Source organism: Empidonax traillii, unplaced genomic scaffold, assembly GCF_003031625.1.
Source record: "Empidonax traillii isolate 1590-97213 ecotype Southwest subspecies unplaced genomic scaffold, ASM303162v1 scaffold13:size3042203, whole genome shotgun sequence".
Classification (NCBI taxonomy): Eukaryota; Metazoa; Chordata; class Aves; order Passeriformes; family Tyrannidae; genus Empidonax; species Empidonax traillii.
This window is the reverse complement of record NW_020955206.1, coordinates 2,585,099-2,607,145: the sequence shown is the minus strand read 5'-3', so window position 1 is coordinate 2,607,145 and position 22,047 is coordinate 2,585,099. Positions and strand designations below refer to the sequence as shown.

At 38.9% G+C, this 22,047-nt stretch overlaps 1 protein-coding gene across 2 annotated transcripts in view; it reads left to right on the top strand.

Annotated features, from left to right (window-relative positions):
* The window catches only part of CDH13 (cadherin 13), a 423,595-nt gene that overhangs the window by 216,409 nt on the left and 185,139 nt on the right, over window positions 1-22,047 (top strand). The window lies entirely within an intron of this gene.

Here is a 22,047-nt window from a genome sequence, read left to right as displayed (position 1 = left end):
TTGTTACAACACTGGAGAACATTAACATGACTTTGTGCACCAGGAATGGAAGTAGCTGTGAAAATATGGACTAATGGACCATCAGAAAATATAATATGATGAACCATCCCAGTCTGGAAAAGTAGAAATATCTGATAGTGCTTGCAGTGGAATTCCACTGTTCTAAAGTAGCTGCATTAACAGGTACTTATTTTTCTTCTTTCTATTTGCTTTTTTCCTCACCCTCAGAACTACTTGATTACATCCTTTCCATGGTTATGAAACAATTCCAGAATATTTTTTGCAGAAAATTTTTTAGTGAGTGTAATTCTTTTGCAATGAAATAGATATGAACATGCTCCTCGTTTCTGTATTTTTCAGAATACTCGTTTATTGCATTTCCTGGCTTTAACTTCTGCCCAAGTGTGATTGTTACCAGAATAGTTCCTTGTGAGGAGGAAACAAGAATGAAAGCAGATGGGATGTGAAATATACTTAGCTGCTGTGGGCTAGGGGAAAAAAAAAAAAAACAACCACCTTTACGAAGTTTCGTAAATTAAATCCTCAGCTCTTTGATGTCAAGATTAAACCAGGTGGTTTTACAACAAGCTTGGAGTAACATCCAAGCTGCCAATAAATCCCGTATGGGAAGATCTTCAGTGAACTTCAAGAGAAGGAACCAGCTTCTTGGCTCATACCTGATGGGCAGAGTGGTAGAAGAAGAGGTTGCTGAGAAGTTCCCATGTTTTTCCATCTGCTTCCACCAAGCGGGGAAAGTTTCCCCTTTTGCCACATTTTGGGACTCTCTGAAGTCCTGAGGCTCTTCAGCTCCGCTGGCTCTTCCTCTCGTTCTCAGAAGGTTTCCCAGAAAGAGTTTGAGGTGTTTAATGTGGATTGGATTTGTTTCTGTCTTGGAGGAACTTGGTTTTTTTAATTGGGTAGAAAGGCAATGAATCCTCTTACGGATCATTTGTGCCTGGGATTGGGAGACAGATTAATTGTCTCAGTAACACCGAGTGGCTCCTGCTGGGACAGCCAACCAGCAGGATCCTGGGGCTTGGGAAATAGCCTTTTTTTTTTTTTTTCTCTTATTTGTCTGCTTTTTCAATCCTCATTTAGTTGTAGCCTCAGCCACAGCAAACCTCTCCTTGCAATCTTGTATATTATGATTATTATTCACTCAGAAGAAATGTAGAGCAGCATGAAAACAAAATTGTCCTATTGAAATGTATTTGGATTGCTTTTTTTTTTTTTTTTGTCCAACCCATTCCAAGGCCTTTATAAGATATTTACTAATACAAATATTAATCCTCAAACTGAACTTAACTGCCCTTTTTTTTTCTTTGTCCATGTTTCTCAAAGGAGAAGCAATTAAGGAGAGATGAAAGAATTTTCTAGAGTATACACTATGTTGTTCTTGCACGGTCATGTCAGACCTGGCATTGGTTTTCTTTTGAATTCTAATGCCTTCTATGTGTCCAATTTTATTTTTAAAAAATGAAATACTTTCTAGGATCAAAGAGCCTTAGTTTTGATCCAAACAGATTAAAAAAAGGTATTCAGGGAGTCATGAAGTAGGAATAGGCAGTAATTTACCTGAATGGTCTTTCTTCTTGTTGACTAAATATTTATAAAAACCAAAAAAAGACCCAACGCTCTACCCTTCCCAACAACCCATCTCCCCCCAAAAAATCCCAAAACATGAAAAAAACCCAATCCAACCAACAAAACAGCTTTTTTAATAGCCTATTTTTCCATCCCTGGGGAATTAAATTTTAATGTAGATGGATTTTAGAAGATAGATTGAAGTGCGTTTGCCTCTTGAAAGTAGGAGGTTCTTTCTGTAGTTGTTTTCTGAGTGTCCTGACCTACAATTTCACCTCTGAATTAATACCATAATACCATTAATAGAAGGTGTCAAGGGAAACTGAACTGGGACATTTGTCCCACAGACGCTGCAAAATTAATCTATTGCTGGCAATGGATGTCAGAGAAGATGCATTGGTGCCTTCTTAAAGAAAAGTTTAAATGAAGGCCCAGACTTTCAAAATTCACTGTCTCAAAAGTGATCCTGTTCAGGAAATTCATATAGGTTGCTGCTTTAATTAAGTCCATTCCAATTGATGTATTGCAGACAAGGATCAAAAGTCTGTGAAGATCCAGTTCAGCTCCTTCTTACAAACTTCAGGAAAGCGTTCCTCTTTATTGTGTCTTAAAGCAATCTGAGCAATTTCCCTAATAATTTATTTTATTTATATTTCATAGAATCGAAACTTAGTTTTGGCTTCAATTTCCAGTCAAAAAAGCAAGTTTCAAAATTCCCTAATTTTCTCTGAAATCCCAGTTTATAACTTTGCAGCTTGTAAGAACGTGGACTTTTGACAGTAATCAGCTTATTCTTTCAGCTTGGGGATTGCTTTCTCCGTTGTGTTCTTGGGTTGGAAGTCCTGGTGAGCTCTCTTTCCGTCTTAATCTAAAACATTTTTCTTTTTTTTCATCTTGAAAATAAACCATACTGTGATATGAAATCACTTATTTAGTGTGTGTGCTGAGATCCAGCTTTGCACCAAAGCTAACGGTTTTAAGCTCATTAAGTAACCTGATTAACACGCTGAGCCTTTGTTGAAGGCACGCTGGATGTCTCTTACTGGAAGGGAAATTTGGTTCAAACCTGAAATAAAGAGTCCCTAAAGAAACTTCCACGCATTTGGGAAAGGAGGTTGTGCCTTAGGAAAAGGAAATCAAAGTTTAAAGTGTGGAAGAGTTTCCTTTCAAATCTGGTCTGTCTTAAAATTATAAAATCTGTATTTACAGAATCTCGACTCAGTTCTGCTGTTATGACTCTCTTAGTTGCCTTTTCTTTTCAACATTCATTTTGTTATTTTGGTGATGATCACTATCACATCCTTGCATTAAAAAGAACATACATATGTATATAGTTGTATGAACATACATATATTTTAGAATGGAAATTAAATAAGAATTTGCAAAATAGTTGTATCGTATCAGCAAGGGTTTTAGTATACACCTGAAATTAAAACCCTTTTATCTGACGGGATAATGTTAAGGATTCCTAAATAAAGCCTTAATTATTTTCATAATGGCTTCTTTTCTGCATCTTACCTCAAACTGTAAATCTGCTCTAAAGGGTCCTCAGGGCAAGACAGAACGAGAACCAGAGTTTCATGGGAGAAGCCTTAGGAAGTTGGAATGACTCTGCATCAATCAAAAATCTGTTTATTTCTGTCCAGATTTGCTCACGTCAGCCAATTCTCACTCAATTTTCTGCTCCTGTTGTTGTTCTTCAGCCCATTAATTTGTTCAGTCTCCCATCATTTCAAGTGAGAGGATCACGGGGGGTGTTACATCACTCAGTGCTGATTTAAACACCTGAGCGTGTTCAACTCTCCTACAGACCCTACTGCACGTCACAGGACCTTGCAGTTCTACCTTCTGAATGACCCAAGTCATCAGGAGCTCGTGGGGGTAATAATTCAGCCCTAATTAATTAAAGTACTGAATAACTTTCCATTGGAAAAAGCTTTTGTAAATGCCTTAGCAGCGACCACAGTATGGTAACTCATGATTGTTGAACTCCCAAATTTTGTTATAATTAAGGGACAAGAGATTTAACAAATTGAAAGAAGATGACTCTTCCTGAAAAAAAAAAAAAAAATTTAGAGGGATTCAATGGAACTGAAAAGGTGGTAGTCTTAATTTTTTATTGTATTTCAATGAGTGGCAATTTAATGCTTTGTTAAAAAGAGATTCATCTTATGCTGTCTTTTTTAAGATTAATTGACTCGTCCTAATTTGTGTGCTTTATGACTACAATTAATGTGCTGCCAAAAAAAATAATCTTATTAAAGCAGGAAACGCAAAACAGTCTTAAAATCTTAGGGTCAAGAGTAGAGCTTTTCAGATGCTCTGCACTTTTGTATTCAATTATTTGCTTGTTCTTACCTAGGAGAAAATAACATCTTCTAACAAACCGTGCTGTTATATTCTTCTCTAATAGTCATCTGGGGTTATTTTACATACTTCATTTACTGATGGAGGTTAGAGGGGTCTGCTTGAGTGGGGAGGAAGGTGTGAAGCTTTAAATTCTTTGCTTTTAGGAGCAACAGTGTGGTCCTGTTGAAGTGATTTTCTCCAGGGAGTGAAGGGACCTGGCTGGTGCGGGACAGCAGTGGCAAATCTTGCTGCTGTCACACACCCACAGAGACACAGAGATGAGATACAGATACAGGTGTGTGTCCTGTGCGTGTATCACCTCCAGATTTCAGGTTCCAGCTTCAGGAGAAGAAACCTCCTTTATAAGAAGGGCTGGATTTCACTGGCTCAACCTGCTCTGTGGCTGTGACAGCAGCTAAACAGGCATTTCACAGTTTAAAGGGCTTTAATCAGGGAGCAGGGCTGGTGCATTGTGAGCGCTGAAGGAAACAATGCGTCCCTCAGCCTGTTTCCCTGCCTGTCAATCCGGCAACATATTTATTTCACAAAGGAAAGCAGCACCTTTTCATAATATATATTTCAGATATAACCCAGTGCTGTCTCTTAGCAACGAGAAACTCAGAACGGGCGATCCTGAGAGGAGCCATTGAATGGGGTGAGACACACATGGGCTTGAGAACCAGCGTGCCTCGATTAGCAGGGAGCTCACAGAGGAAACAAAGGGTTCCTGAGGGCTGATTTCTCTTGATAGTTGTAGTTACTTTTACTTAGGAGAGTAAAGGACCACTCGTTCCAAAATGCTGGTCTTCACTGGGGAAAAAAAAAAAAAAATACTCCTTTCTGTCTTACTGAATAGACTAAATCAACTTGAATTGCACACAAAAACAAGTGGGATGAATGTGACCTGACTATAAAACAGATGTGTTTTATGAATAGAACCTCAAGAAGTAATTACTCACAGCTTGTTTTAGAGAGACCTACTTTCTTTCACTCTGAAAAGAAAATGTGTGCGTGTGTCATATTGTAACAATAGCTTTGAGTGCTACTGATAGGAAAGAACTTTAAAGATAGTTGAGCACTTTCTGACAAGTGGCATTTTCACAGACTCCTATTTTTACTCTGTGGCTAGTAAAGGAAAAGCAGTCTGGGGAAAAAAAGCTCTGAAAAAGATAAGCTGGCCCAGCCTCACAGCTCTCCCCACCTAGAAATTCCCATCCTGGATCCAGATTTTACTACTTTTGCTCTTTCTGAAGTGTTCCTTACTGTTTAAATGTACACTTTTGACATCAGTGGTGTTCATCACAGCTCAGAATACACCAAACCTCTCCAAAGGGCTTCAGGAAATTAAATATTTGTCGTATAAAATGTCCCTCCCTGTGGGTTTTCTATAGAGCAGAAGGACGCAGGAAATTATGTGCCATGGCTGTTTAAGTTAATTGACTTTTGCATGTCCAAAATGCCGTGGGAGAGATGAGAAAAACCTCCAGTTCTCACCCTGAGAACCCTGCCTGGTTCCCATGGCTGCTTGTTCCTGTGGCAAGGCTGTAGGACAGATAAACCATATCATGAGGCATATTCCTGTGTCTTTAGTGGAGTTTAGTTTAGCAAATAGTGGAGCAAAATAATACCAAAGGAATAAGAGAGACTCCCCTTGGCTTTTATGGTCCTCAGATTATATTCCAAACAAGTAATTCGGAGCTGGGAGATGAATCCATGGATAATTCATGTTAAAAAATACGAATGGGGTTGTTCGTCTTGAGTGTCACCTCCTCAATTCATGTCAAGCTATTTAAAATACACAAAAATAGCTTTTGACTGAAAAATTGTTGAATGTCTTTCAAGTCAGTTTAAAGGGAGAAGGTCCCAGAATCGGTGAGTTACAATTTTAGTGTCAAATTTCTTGTGCCTGTTTGGATAGACCTTTAGCTGTGCTTGAGCCGACTTTGCTGAACACACATCTGTGCCTTCAGCATTCACCCAGTTCTTTGTAAATACTATCTATTACTATTTTGTAAATAATTGCTCTTCACTAATGGGATAATAATACTTGATGTGGTGGTTAATATGAGATAACAGAACCCATTTGTAATTAAATAACCCTGGTGAAGTGACAGCACTAAACAATCAAAGGGGTCAACTACCAAGTATTAACAAGTAGTGCATTACACATTACAGTTATTACAGCAGTAATTATTGTTCAGTGATACATTCATAACATTAGAAGTGTATTCACAAAGGCATCCCTTATTGAGAAGTCACAAGAATTAATGCAGGCAATGAATGTCTGTTTTATAAATTTTTTTTTAAAATAACAATCCTTATTTTCTGCTCTTCTGTTCCGTGTACCAAACTCGTGCTAAATATTACCACTGCTTTAATCTGTTGCAAGACACAAAGTGCCGTGTAATGTGTGCTTTGTTTATTTGTGCAAAACCTGCAATTACAGGGGGCAGCGCCATGAAATATTAAAGAGCCTTGCCATCTGTTTGTGCAAAGAGGTGAGGTGTGGCTGCAGTCAAGGCTGGGTGCTCTGGAGTAGGAGGGAAGTTTTTTGTATTTACATTCCATATGGTGCAAGCAAAACACGGCAAACAGAGTATTTTCAGATTGCACCCACGAGATGAAATCCTGACTGTCCTGCAGCCTGAGCCAGGTTCCTTTCCTGCCCTCAGCGAGGGCAATTGGCAGTTTGTTGTCTCAGCTATTAATTCTTCTTAATTTTAAAAGGAAAACGTTTGTATTTTAACTACCATTAGCTCCTTAAAAAACTTCTCTGCATTTGCAGAATCCGGCAATTCCCACCAAAAGATTAGAAACTCAGCAGCATTGGCAGTTTTGGTAAAAAAGACCAGAGGTGACCAGAGCCAAAGGCTCTGGAAGAGTCACAGGGCACAGTGACCAGAACGTGTTGAAAAATGGTCTGGTTTTTCTCTCCAAATGTAACATGAATCCTTCAAACGTAACGTGAGTAAATAACGTTCTTATTAATGAAATGGAGGACAATGTCACTTGGTGTTTTGCTGTTTCAGCATCTCTCTACCAAAGGGAAGAGAAAGTAGTGAGAGAACTCCACCAGAATGGTCAGAAATCTTAGGGAAGGAACTGAAAGGAGTCCTCCTATTATTTGTTCCTGTGCATCATCCAGTGCCTTTAATTGTTTTGCTTTCATCACGTCTGGCCACTTCAGATATTTTCTGGGTGAATCAATCCCTAGATTTTGAGGACTGATTTGACAGAACCAAGGCTAACATTCCCTCTTCCCAGCTCAGACCATGGCACAGTGTCCAGGCAGCACAGCATAACTTCCTTCTGAAAGATCACTCCAAAATTAGGCCCAGGGACTGTATTTTAGTTTGACATAATAGCACTGTGATGCCTTTCTTGTAGTCACAAGGGTATTTTTAAATTCAGATGTCGAGCTCACTGGAGCAGGGCCTGTCTCTGACCACATGGATTCGTTTACATGCTGCTTGTCCCTGTAACAATCCCGATTTATTCCTGCTATTGCCATAATAGAAACAATAAGCAGCAATAAGGTGAAGTAAAGAGAAAACAGAGAGCAGAGATTTTGGTCAGCAGTCTTTAAGACTGTTGTCTTTCACATTTCTAAATTCCGTGCTGACAGTTTACTGAAGGAATGAGGGCAATTTACATTTTAAAGCTCAGTTTACAAAATTGGCTTGGCTCATTAGAAAGTTATGGCTGGGTTTTTACAAACCTGGCCCTTCTCCCTGCTTGTCTCACCCTCTGCCCTATTCATGTTTAATCTCTGCATATGTGCACAGCATTCCCATTCCAGTAACAGAGGTGCCCTGCAACAGTCTTATCCTGCAACCTGTGGAAGAGATTTCTCTGATTTCAGACTTATTTGTCAGTGTCCATTACCAAGCAACCTTTAGGACTGCAGCTGCAGACAAGTCAAACTTATGCCCACTTCACTTTTAAACAGCAAAATTGAGAATTCCATTTCATCTGGGTATATTCCACATCTTGCTGAAGCTTCCGTTCCCACCAAAGATTTACATGATGTGTTACCTGCTTTTCCTCTCACTTTTTTTTTTTTTTGTCAGCTAATGGCTATTCAGAATGCACATTTTATATGAAAAATTGTTCAATTATTATCTTTTTCTCCTGGACAACTTGAAAAAGAGGAAGGCAAAAAGAACATTAAAAGCTTGAATTCTGACTTGTTCACAGATAAAGCTCAATATTTAGATTTTTCTGTGGGCTGCTTTCATTCCAGCTTGTATAGGGAGGCATAAATTAAGCCCTCTCTACATAACAGCCTATTTTCCATTCGAGTTTTGTCTTCATGAAGGACAAACAACTTTATGTATGAGGGGTTTTTTTGCATACCTGCTGTTCAGACAGGAAGCAAACATTTCATACCATAGGCTGCTCTTGTGAGGAACAGGACAGCAACGGGCCCCATCCAGACTGAATTGATTTGGAAGGTTCATCTGGTGATGAGCTGCACGAGACTGTGCAGGGCACAGGTTGAGGTGCCAAGTAGGTGAGAGAGTGAAGATGACCCGAGGGTGCCTCTTTGTTAGCTCTGTTCAGAGTGGGAGGCAGCTTTTGAAATGAATCCTCCGCTTTCCTCCTCTGGCTGTGTTTTGGTTCAGGTTGTGCAGCAAGCTCAGAGATCGTGATCTGGCCTCTGGTAGAAGGAAAGCAAAAGTGAAAGGCACGTTGGGAGCACACTTTTGCTCTTCCAGCTCATCACTAGAGAACAGAGAGATGTGCAGAGTGCAGGTCTCAGGTCCCCATCCCTCACCTGGGCTCTGTGCATCTCCTGCTGGCCCATTCTGCTCCCGGAGCTCCTGCTGCCTGAACACAAACCCCCATGGATCACCCTGCTGGGAACGATTGTTTGTGCTCTTATTAAACACACACGCTTGCAAGCATGGATTCCTTTCACATTATTGAGGGGTTCCATAAAATGCAATAAAATTCCCTTAGGTCTGCAAAACCCTGTGTGTTTTTCTGCAATTATGTGAGAACTGCAAAGGTGATGACAATCTGTGCAGTAATTCAGCTTTTTTAAAAGTAATAAATAGGGCATTCATCTCTTCTGAGTTTCAGAAACAACCTGTTTTGCAGAGAGAGATTTTGCTTCTGGTATTAAAAGGGTCATACTTTATCCAGAGCAGAAACTAAACACTTAATGTATTGCTGTTTATGTTCTTTTTATGTGTATGTGTGTGAATATTTGTGTTGCTCTCCCTAATAGGAAGTCAAGAAAGTTGTTTGGGCATATGGTTTTCCTGTCAAATATACAAGACAAGTGATCATCAGAAAATAGGCTACAACAGAGTATAAAAATGAACAAAGAGTATGGATATGGAATTTTGTTATTCAGAAACCTTGCAATGTATGAAAATGATTTCATTGAAAGTCCAAGAGTCCTCCTTTCCTTCCCCTTGCCCATTTTTCATTTCTTTGTTGCACTGACCCGGAGTAACTTTGGTGAATGTACTGGATGGAAGTTGGGGACTGAGGAGTTATAAAGGAAAGCTTTAAGAATGTATTTTGTTTAACAATGGGATTAATTTCTCCACTTGCTATTGGCAACAGTGAATAACAGGAGGGGTTCTCCAGCTGTCATTAACTCTTTTGGCAACAGCATTTTTGCTGATTACAACGTAGTTCTCTAATCTTGGAAAAATGGTGATAAAGGATATACAGGTCCGGGTCATCCCTGATCTCTGCTCTGTTACTGGTAGCGAGTGTGCACTGCTTGTTCTGTCTGTTCAAAGTTCTTTGACACTGGAGAGTCTTCAGAGTAATTTAAAATTCACATCCTCAAATGAAATGCAAACATTCAGCTGGTAAAAATCAATGCATGATGGCCTTGAGTCCTAGGAATCAAAGGATAACGTTACTTAATTTTACATTCTGATGTGATTTCCCTGGCTTCTGACACCAACACACAGGGTCCATATCCTTCCTTGAAGTGTCAGCCCTTGTGTGCACTGACATCTCTGATCTTCATAGAAAATCATAGTTTCTCAAAACTCAGAAGGCTAAAAATGAAGAAACTGAGTGTAGAAGTAGGCCTTGTTTCTTCCAGTCGGTTCTTACTTTGCTGTTAAAAATAAAGATGATGTTTTAGAGCAGAGTTGCCAGCACGGGGTTTGCTCAGGGGCTGTATTAAGCTCCAAGTGGTTCCATATGATGATCAATTGTTTAAGTAGCTTGCATTTCAACAGCACTTAAAACTTGTACTCACATGATTGACACTAATGATTCTGAAAGAGACACTATAGTCTGTCAAGTGAGTAATTTGTTTTTTTAAAGAATTGCTTGAATACCTGTTTACTTGGTAGACTGTAACAGTGGGGGTGACATTGTGAAGATACAGCCAATAAATAAGATGGTTACCTTTTTTTTCTAAACTATTTGAAATACATGCCAACAAAATTGGTCATGATGGCTGTGAGGGAATGGATATTCATGTACCTGAAAATTCGATGAAGTTAAAGTTGTGTTTTTGGTCTAGATGCCTCTAGTGTTTAATAATCAAAATTATTAGTACCTTAAATACTGAAGTGGGATAGGCTTCAGTAAACCAGGGGATCAGAGTATTGTTGCTTATACCTTCTGTAATGCATTATAGATGATATTTGATTCGTTCCATGAACAGTTAGTTCTTAAGAAATTGTTGGCCAGTTCTGAGAGGATGTGGGACCTGGAAGAGTTTAAGCAAGGGAGCATTTGTTAAAGTGGTTGATGACATCTTGCATTATATTTGTTACTCTGCTCTGGAACCAGGATAATCTAAATCACTCCCACTTCACACAATTCCCCTTGCTTTTAACTGTTCCCGTAATTTACCTCCTGAATGGAATAAAAGAGAAGTTACATAAGGTCCTTACTAATACTTGGGATTAAGAATCTTGGGTGCCTCTTAGGCACGAACTGCAGGCTCTGCTCAACCTGCGATGCATCAGGACACCAGATTTTATGAGATTACAACAACTTCAAGCATCTGATACCGACTGAAGTTTTCAATTTCTGAGTAGTAAGCTTTTGGTTAATGTTCTTAGTGTATTAAAACCTCCTTAATTCCAGAAACCTTTAATCTATATATGTAATAAGAAATTGCTGTTGAAGTGCCAAATGCTTTGTTTGCACATTTTGAAGTTTCAGGGATCTGTTGAGAACACCAGAATGTCCTTTGTGGAAGATTATTTAGATCACAGTCTTTATTGACTGGTGAATTTGCTTATCTCACAGCAAGAAAATGCAGGGGCTTTAAAGAAGGATAAAGAGAACCACTGAAAAGAAGTCTCCTTCCACTCCAAAGTCTCATTTGTTGAAAGAAAATGCATATTAATTAAAAATTTAGACACTCCATTTCTGTTGCAAGGCTCCTTGCAAAAGACAAATTATTTTATACATCTAGTATGTGTTAGAACTGACAGATGAGATTAATATGCTTCTTAAATTACCATTACCAAGGGTCAATTAATAAGTGAACTAACCTTGTGAAAGTCATTCTGAAAGACTAGTTACAGATCTGTAATAGTCCCTGTCAAATTACATAGAATTGAGAAAATGAGAAAGCTGTCACATAAATAGGATACCTACTAATTGCATTCTGCATAAGGTAAATGAGCCTTTGTGGTTGTTGTTGGAAGGAACTAGAGATAAGTCTAAGAAATATTACCAATAATAAAATAGAAATTGGGAGTCAAACTTACTTGAGGGAACGTGTATGTACAGAAATCTCTCTTGGTAACAGAAAAGTCAAAGAATAGGGGATGTGAAGGTTGAATGACTCTCAGACAACTATTTTTTAGTCCACTGTATGGATTATCACCTTGGTAAGTGCAAAGTTCTCCTATTTTTTTCATTCTCTGATTATGATAGACATTCTAGTTGGCCTCTTGATCTTTAGATGTTAAGTTACTTGTACAAATTAAGGTTTCATTATTCTTGAAAGAACAATGCTCTGTATTCTGTGGGACTTGACAAAAAGGACCCCTGGAAACAGGTTTCTCTCTGTGGGAAGGACTTTAAAAAACCTGCAGGCTGCCCAAGGGTCAATATTAGTCACCAATCTTATTTCTGGTGAGCAGTTTAGAAAACTGCAACAGATATACAGGCAAGATCCTAGAAAAAAAAGTTTGCATTCTTCCAGAAAATATGGAAGATTGAAGACACTTCCATCAACAAAGTCACCCATAAACCATTTTTGGGTTACAGTTGGGTGCCCACAGCTGTTGGCAACTGTAAATAGGATTTTTGCACTATAGGTTTCAACACGAGCCCATTTCTAGGTTGCTGGGTTGTGTCTGTTAAATTATCCAGCTACATTTATTACTGAATAAATATTTTATACAAACGTTAAATGCCATGAAAATGCCCAAAGCAGCTGTATGATGTGAATCTTGAAAAAGCAGCGAGTCAAACACTTATTTGTACAGCAAACCCCAGGTTTACTGCGATGGCAGGAGTGGCTGTTTCTGCGCCTCCTTTCTAACAGTTCAAGAAATTTGGTGTTGATATGATTGTAAATTAATTCTCATGTTATTGGATAGGGTAACCAAAGCAACATTTGCTGCCATGAAGCCTTGAGCTGGAAATTCCACATTCCAGCCCTATAAATGTTCAGCAGGGAGGTTGAGTCAGAGTGTACCAGCAATGTCAGGGACTGAAGGGATCAGTCAGCACAGCTGTTCAGCACTGCACTCGAAAGCTAAAGGCTGAAAGATGTTCCAGTACAGCATTTGATGGGTAATTTTAAAAGATAAATGTGGTTCTGAAAATGAACCTGTTCAGAGAAAAGGTTTAAAAAAAAAAAAAAGTGTTTCCATACATTTATTCATTCTGCTCTCTGTGATCTTCTGCTGGGTAAAGCAGAACATGAAGCAGAAAAAGAAACTTAGTGTCACTTTTCTTGTCTGTTGTTTCATTAGTAATAGGACAGTTTTCTAACACTAAAAATCCTGTGTAGATCAAGATATTTTTGGTGAACAACTTCATTTTAGTTAAGCTCTTACACAAAATAATTTACCTGCTGTCAAACCCAGTTGAAGTGACATAGTTTGGTGCTATCATATTCCAGAACATGTCAGGATTTGATGAGCTATGAATACTGTGTTTAGCAGTACGCATTTTGATAAGATTTTTTCCAGCCTTCCACTGAACAGTCAGAGAATCCTTCTCTGAATGTCTTTTTTTTTTTTTTTTTTTCTGCAGGAAAATGTCCCTGTTATACAATTTTGTTTCCTTGCTGAACAGGCAATCCTCATACATGCTTATTTTTGACCTTTTACTGAGAGATGAAGCTCTGATTACTTAAAATATGTTTCTTACAGGCACATTTTCTGTGTTTCCAACTTCCCCTTTCTTTGGATTGTTCGGGATGAAGCTCATTTTTGTTCTGATAAAAAGTAATTCTTTCTGAGTGGTGTCTGTAGTAAAATTAGGGCAGGTGAGTAAACTCAATCCACTCACTCTCTGTCAGCTGCTCCATTTAATGATGTTGTAGAAGAACACAGAGTGCCATCTATTGAACATTTGTGTGAGCCCTGGTGAGACACATTTGAATACAGAAAAACCATCAGCCTACCAGAGATTTTAGCGTGTTTTCTCTTGTTTCCTTCTTTGACATAAAACGAAACAATAATTCTTCTTTACCTCCTTTAGGTTTGGCAAAATATTTGGAGATCTTTCTGCTTTCCTAAGTAGGTTTAATAATTTCAAGTTGGGTGTTGGTTTTTTTTTTTTTTCAGCTGATTTTGCTTTCCTTATAGAATCACAGGATCATTAAGGTCACCTTCAGATCCTACAAACGTGGCTTTTAGGGTTCAGCTCCCTGGTTTTTAGGTCCCTTTTGTTATTCCAAAGCCAGAGGATTTACTTGGTGTCACAGCAACAAACCTTTGGTTCTACAAGACAAACAGAGCTGTTTTACTGTTTTTGAGAGGCTCCATATGGTTGATGGATTGCTACTGATTCCAGCTCAAAAATCAAAGTCTTGGGATCGATGGGGCCGAGTTTCTCTGTGTGTTTTGCATCGAGCTAGCGAGTCACTTAATAGTGATGGATTTATAAATAGGTTACTCCAAATAAAAGAAATTATCTTCTGTTTGAACCAGCAATATATTGATGAAAAGTGACCTCGCCAAGTTGAAGGAGAAAACCATGGTTTTTTGGTGAGGTAGCAGAACTGAGTGAAGAAGAACTTTTATGTAATTTGCAACTAATTGTTATTTTACTGAACAGTAAAGTCCAATCATTGTGTGTCCAATGTCTATCAGCTTGAAAACCAGAAGCTGACAGGAACAATGGCATGGAGGCAGGACTAGACCTAGTCACAGACCACACCAGAATTTGGGGAATAAATACTAGGAGCTATTTTGTTTTCCTCTTTTTAGACAGAAACTGGTGCAATAAGACTCTGTTTGTACTCACCGGGGCTACTGGCAATTACATGGGTAACAATGGTGACACTTCAAGCTATAATTAAATATATTTGATGTAAATCATACTAGACTGTTAAAATACCTCCCTATTACTTTAAAGAAGTTCAGATTTATCCCACACACGCCTGTTATTTTTAGAAAAGATCTGTACTGTGCTGTTGAGGCCCTTAATTGTCATAGTGAGCCTCAGGAGAGTGTAATGGAGTAAACCCCCTGGCATTGTCCATGACTGTGTGAGTGCAATGCCAGTTTGGAACTGAAGACAAGGAGGCTGAAGAGTCTGGGCAAGAAGTCACTGTGATGTTCAGAGCACAAACCTCAGAGGGTCTCTTCAAGGGCTTCTTCTTCCAGGTCATTTCAGGTTTTACAAAATGTCCACGCCCCAGCAGATTTTAACAGGTCAAAGTGATGCAAGATTTGTCTTCCTTTGTGTAGTTGTTTCTGCAGTGTTTAATTTTCCAGTCTTACCACAGTAAACCTGCTTGTTTTAAGTGAGTTGCCTTTATTTAATTGCTCTCCCTTTGTAAAAGGGCATACCTGTATTTCTACTGTTCCATTAATTCACTCCTGTATTCTGTTAGTGATTATCTCTGTGGGTTGCAAAGATGCTTTTCCTGGTTTTTTTTGAGTTACAGCTTTGCAACAGAAGAAGTAAATGTTAATGCAACAGCTCCTGGGAAGAGCTCTGGAAGTGATCCCTTTCATGATCATCTGGTTTGTGGAGACATGAAAAAGGGTCTTGCTGATTATTGTGATTCAAAAGGGTTTTTTCACTTGCAATTTTTGGTGCAAAGAGCATCTAATGAATTTCGTGACTGACTATTCAGGCCTTGTTTTTTGCTGCAATAACTCTGGCTTTCCAATCGTTATGAAGCTTACAACTTTTTATGGTGATGATACTGAGGAAGATTGATAAACTCACTTGCACTGACTTGTATAACCAAACAGACCACTTAAAAGTTTGTCCTCATGCTGGAAAAGGGGAATGACAGACACTTTGTACCACAACCCAGCACTTCCCAGAAAAGCCTCTTGGTCATGGGATTCTTGCAGCTCTAAAATTGGGGTGGGTGTCAGTACACAGAGCCTTGGGATTTTCAGTATTTTTTTAGTATGGTCATCAAGGTCCTATAAAACAGAAACAAATAAATGTCGTTGAGTTCTCTTTATCTGAATTCCAGAGTCTAATCTTTAAAATGGAGAAGTTTAGAAAACCTACAGGATTGTATCTTAACAAGGGTGTGACAGCGCATAAAATATGGTGACATCATTTCAAATTTGGAAGAGCAATTTATTTACAGGATAAGCACATTTTTCCAGGACAACCTTGCTTCCAAACTTTCCTCTTCACTGACACTTCCATCCCAGGCACTCTTATTCTCTCCTTGGCTGAGGCTCTCTGGCTGCAGCTCAGCACTTGAACACTGACAGGGTGAAGAGGCTGAGCTGCCATCCCAGGAATGCTGACACAGCCAGGGGCTTGGGCAGCAGGATGATGTAAAGCCCAGTCTGTAAAGTCTTCTCTACAAGTGCTCTTGTAATTGCCTGTTTTGTTGCTTCAAATAGGCAGACCTGGCTGGTTCCATCTGTACCGGCCTGAAATAAGCTTGAGTGATCCTTGACTTCCAAGACCTTTTTCTACTCATTTGAAAGAACAGATATTTTAAGCAATAATACCAAAGAAAAATATATGTATTTGTGATATATACCTGACATTTACACTGACCTTTATTTCCTATGCCTAAATAAGTCAGCTTTCTTGTCACTGCAGCATTTTAGATCTTGCATTTTTGTTCTTGGTCTGATTAGCTACGGGCTCTCTCTGACCCGACCAGATGAAACTTGTTAAACTCTTGCCACTTCCTCCACGTTGGGAGTTATTTCTGAGCAGTGAGAGGGGTGAGCAGTGTTGAACACTGCCAGGAGCTATTTAAAAGTGCAAAGCCATTTTTCAGTTTCTCTTCTGTGAGTGTCTTTGTTGTTTTTGTGGTGCAGCCCAGAGTCTAGAAATTGTGGCGCAGCTTATGTCTTAATCCTTTATTTCAGTCCTACTTTGTCTCTTTTTGATTTCTGTAATATTTCTGTGGTGATTAGACTTGATTGCTTTGGTGAGTCCTGATATCTTCTGTCTCTCCCCCACCCCCGCCTCTCTTTTTGAGGGGATCAACATGTGTTCTCTTGTGATATGGGAAGATTTTAATTAGTATTTGTATGATCATCCTTAATACTTTTGGTCTGTGTGAAGTACACATGGCTTCTTGAAGAGCTGCATTGCTCCACAGATTTGAGGGATGTTCATCTCATTTGTTCACTGAGGTTATTTTTGGAGTGGGCATTCTCATTTCAGCTCACAGATAATATTTAACAGGATATATCCTTCAGAAGTTATTTTAATTCTCTCTCTCTCTTTTTTTTTTTTTTTTTGTGTGGCTATCTGAGAGACTCTTTGTGGTTTTCTGTTGTGACGATGCATAGCATTATTTTCAGTTGTGGTTTTGTGTCTCTACAGCTGTAGAATAGAGTGTAATGGAGGGAAAAAAATGATACACTGAGAGGACAACCAGGTTTTCAAAGCTCTTTCAAAGGTGTTTTGATTTTAATAGAATATATTATCCAACCTCATAAGGCACTTTGAAAAATCATACTGTGCCCATGTTGGTAGCTTAATAACCTTTGTAAATCTAATTTTACATCACTTGCTCAGCAAGAGATTGAAATCAGTCTTGTATCCGGAGATCAAAAACCCAGATTCAAGCTTGATTTAAATTTTGCCTGGTCTACAGCTTTGGTGAGGTTATTTCATCTCTGTTTCCTCCCCCATCCTTTGCCTCTGTTATTTATGTGATTGCTTCTCTTTTGGAACACTCTGCTGTGATGGTTCCACCAGTTCTGTCACAATCAACCAGGAGGGTTCTGAGCAGTTTGAGCACCTCACACCCTCTTTATGCTACCTCCGAAATGGGAATTTGTGTGTTTTGGGAGGTGCAGCAGGTTTTTCTGCACACCCAGAGCCCGAGGGGAAGCTCTGGCAGGATGGCAGGACCTTGGGGCAGCCACTGCCCACCCCCCTGCCCTGTCCTGCTGCCCCAGCAGGGTTGGGTTTCCTGCACAGTTTTATAACACCAGTGCCTCCCTTTCTCTGCTCCAAATTCCTTTGTTCCTTTTTTTTTTCCATAACTTACCAGTTAAACTCAGTTGCTGGATAAGAAAACAATAAAATTAGAGTAATAAGTTGTGTATTTTCAAAGGAAACAGAATCTAATTTTTGAGATGGATGCATTAGCAAGGTAAAGCCTCTGGAAGATACTCATAGGAGTATTCAGAGGGGCTAATTAATCCCTTCCCACCTCAGCCCAGACTCTGAAGGTGAGGGTAAATTCTCCCATCACAAGTAGTAGTGCCATTTTTGCCATCATCTCTACATCACGCTGTGGTAATCAGTACCCTGCCATCAAGTAGTTTGAGATGGAATTATGCTTACCTACGAGAGACAGCAGATTTTTGGTTTGTATCCTCTCCCTCTGTCTATTCCTGAGCCGTATAAAAATGAGCTAATGTTTTACTCATATTCATAAAGCAAGGAAATTTCATTGTAATTAGTTTCTGTTTGTCTGAATCACTGTCTTCTCTGAGCTTTGTTAGGTAATTGCATAAAATTTTTACAACCTTTTGTTATAGAGGTACTTTCTTTACTATTTTTTTTGTGAACAGGTGGCTGCATTTCTTTTTCTTACCACAGATTGCCTACATGAATGATCTTAAGCCTGTCACCTTTCCTTCCTGTCAATCCACACTTAAAAACTGGTGATAAATGATCCTAACAAATATCCTCAGTCATAACTCTAATCAAACCAGGGGTAAATAAAGCCAGCACTGCTCTGTACCTGTAGACATCTCAGAATCCCCCCAGATGGGGCAGGGGGTGGTGCAGCAGCCTCTTGTGTGGCCCAGTGCTCCTGTGGAGAAAAATCATCTGTTGAAACAGCTGGAAGAATTCTGGGAGAAACATTCTTATCAGCAACAAATTGGAAATTTAAATAAGAAGGCAGGTAATGACTAAATAGCCTGTCTTAGACTTTGAAGATAATTAAGCATTAAAAGATATTCCAGATTTACTTGTGAAAAACTTCGAATTTATGAGGTAATTTTATGTGGGCCATTGGCTGGCTGGCTGCAAAGTAAAAATAGACATTTATATGCAGAGAAGGACGGTGGCTATCCAGAATCATTTCACCAAAAGCAATAAATGAATGAAAACAACTGTTCTGTGAAGAGAAGCTTTTGAAATTACCTTAAGCAATGGTAAGGATGAGGCTGGTTATCTTCTCCTGTAAATGTTATTGGTGACTGCAGAGTGGAAAGGACTCAAGACTACGTGAAATAAAGCAGAGTGTTTGAAGCAGGTTTGTGTAACTTTGAATAAGCTTTCTAAACTCCTGGTGATGTCGTTATATTTGGGATGATGGAAGATTCTGCTTTGGATATGGTGAGAGAAATTGGATGGGGAGTGAAGAAGTCCGTTTTGAGAAGGGAGAATGTTAAGTAAGAGTTAATCAGGCAGGGTAAATTCTGTTCCTGCCTGCAGGTTTAGGGTTTATACTGCTTTGCCCTGTTTCACTGGTGTGCTTAATTTTATCAGTGTTTCTTAGATATATTAGGGCCAATAGACAAGATCTGCTTTGTCTCCTGCCATGGAACCTTGTGGTGTGAGGTGTAACCCTTCTCATAAAGCCTTGATTATCCTTTGTGGTACACTTGTCTCAAAAATGAAATTGGGATTTAGACTCAGGAGTTCCTGAAAATATCCTGAAAATTGGTGTGGGTTCTGATGAACAAAACTTCATCATTAGCATAGAATGGTTTGGGTTGGAAGGGACCTTAAACATCATTTACTTCAACCCCTTACGAACATAATTCCATAATTTTTAAGTTGGAACATTAAAAACATAGAGGGCCTTCACAAAATAAAAGGCTGCAGAGCTCTGCAGGTCGTTTCTTATTAATTTGCCCAAATCTGTCTTTATACTTAGCACTTGTCCTTGGAGTGATGTCGTTGCAGTCAGGTAGGAACTTACTCATTTCTGAACATGCCATCACAATCTCCTGTTATCAAAAGCATTAATTGAGTCTCTTCCTTACATCAGTCAAGTTTCACATTAAAACCAGGAAGGCTTTCCTGCCTTGTGTATTGAAAGACTGAAATCTCCCTCTTCTCATTGTGAGGCACCAGCTAATTTTCCACTCACTGCCTGTTCCAAGTGCCAATATTGTCTTTTACTTGAGTGCTTTTCTCGCTTGAATAAGTTGGGTGTTTTTAAATAACAATATACTTCTGTTGTTATTTTGTGAGCAGTGGGACTTTACAGATTTTTTTTTTTTTTACGTGTTTGTTTGTTTTGTGGGCAAGCAAGATAAGATATAAGACAGCTTCTTTCACAAACTAGTCATATAAAGATAAATGGTCATAATTTCAGTGCTGCAGGCTTTTATTTGGGAAACGTTGTAGGAGAATGGGTTTAAAATGAGCTGCTGAGTTGACCCATAATGCTTAGGGCAGGCCAGAAAATTATTGCACAAAGATTAATAAAATAAAGTCCTCTGCCATCTTAATAAAATGAAGCAGAGATCATGTAACTGTTCCTATGGACCTGTCATGCCGAATTTTTTGGACAGTTGGTCTCAGATGCAGTGGACTTGGCAATGATAAAGTAAATCCATTTCAGTCATTAATCAGAATCTCCTATTCTTTTCCCTAATCTGTTCTACTCTAGGAAAAAAAAGTCTAAAACCTACTGTTAGATCAGCCTTTGTTTTAAAGGACTTACAAGTTTGATAAAGCAGCTGAAACAGTTTTTTTTTAAATTTAGCAAAGCCTTTGTTCTTTCCAGTGAACAGAATAGTCACTTGATATTGAGAGAGAGATTAAGAGCAAATTATCTTGAATTTGAAAAGTAATTTTCTGGAATTTCACAGAGAAATATTGCCATTCTTTCACTTCCCAAAGCAATTAACGAAGTTTTGATGAGTCAACATTTACCACGATAAAAGTGTCCACCTCCAGAGTCTTCAGCACAGGAAAGACACGGACTTGTTGGTTCAGAGGAGGCCACAGAGATGATCAGAGGGCTGGAGCAGGAACGAGACTGTTGTCCTTCCTTGTCACATCATAGGCCATCAAAGATTCCCTTAATCACTTTGGAGTACAGGGTTTAAGAAGCCTGGAAGAGGAAGGGGTGTGTGCCCTCATAAAACTCCAGCTGTACCAATGCCATGGGAATTATTTACCTTCAAATCAGAGTGTTTGTTTGCTTTTAAACTGTCAAACCATATATATATATATATATATATATATACACATACACACACATATGGAAATATATAAATATATATATATAGGGGAAAATAAGGCTTGTGAAAGGCTTGCAAGAACAATTACCAGAGAAGTGAGGATAAACAGGGAATAGATGTTAAAATGGACTGTGACACTATTTACAAGCAGTATTTTTGAGTAGGTAGTTTACCCGTAACAAATACTCCTACTCACACCCAACACATTGAATTAAAGAAGTGGAAAGTATCTATAAGCATGACAAAATACAGAGTGAGGTGATAATAAGCCATCCATTTTAATAAGGAATTAAAATTCTGACCTAATTCTTTCCTAGTAGGATTTATCACTAAGTTATAAATAACTTACAGGTATAAGACACGGCAATGAAGAATAAATTAACAGTATAAACAAAATGCTCAGAGACTTCCAGCCCCTGCTGTTACCACTTTCTCAGGAAAGACTGGAAGAGGGTGATATCAACACTTGAGCTCAGGTTCATTTTCTGGCTGGCTTAACTCCATTAAAGAGTTGAGTCTGGGGATGGGGAGGGCAGGTGAGAATGATAGTGGTGCCTCTGACATGTTTATTGCTGCATTTCATTGATTTCTTGGTGAGGGCAGAGAACTGCAGGTACAGCACACAGTTGTAATCTTTTCTACTGAAAAGTCAAAATTGATCTTTTCTACTGTTTAACAAGTTTTGGCTCGGTTTGCCCTGATAACAGACAAAGCTTTGGTGACTCCTGGTGGTTTTCCACTGTGCCTGGGTTGGAGGGTGGAGATAAACAGTAGGAGCTTTCTCTCCAGCTTTTGGAAGCAGAGGAAGTCCAAACAAATCCTCAGCTGCAGATGTCAGCTTTCTGTTCAACAGGTGCTGTCACAGGTTGGGCTGTGGGTGTTTGCATGTCTTCTGCTTGTAGGAGACTCCATATGTTCTTCTGTCCTTCCAGACCTTCCTAGAAATGCTGGAGAACTGTCAAAATTGCCTAAAATAATACTCCATGCCATCATCACTGAGAAAATATATTTCATGTCTAATGAATTCTTGCTGGTTTGTGGTTTCGTTTTGTTTCTTGTTTGTTTGCTGTTTAAAAGCCTTTTGAATGAGCATTAGGAGACATGTCAGTTATACCAGACAGTTCTATACTGGAAATGGGATTGAAAAAAAAACCAAAGAAACAAATTCTAACCAAATTTTCACACGATTAGTAACAACTTTGCAGAGGGTCTTTGTTTTCTTATCCTCTGGTCTTTTCATTCTTTGGGTAATATGGCATTTTCAAGCTGCCAAGGGGTATCTTAATTCAAATCCATCTTTCTCTGTTCGTTAAATTAGGAATCTGCTCTG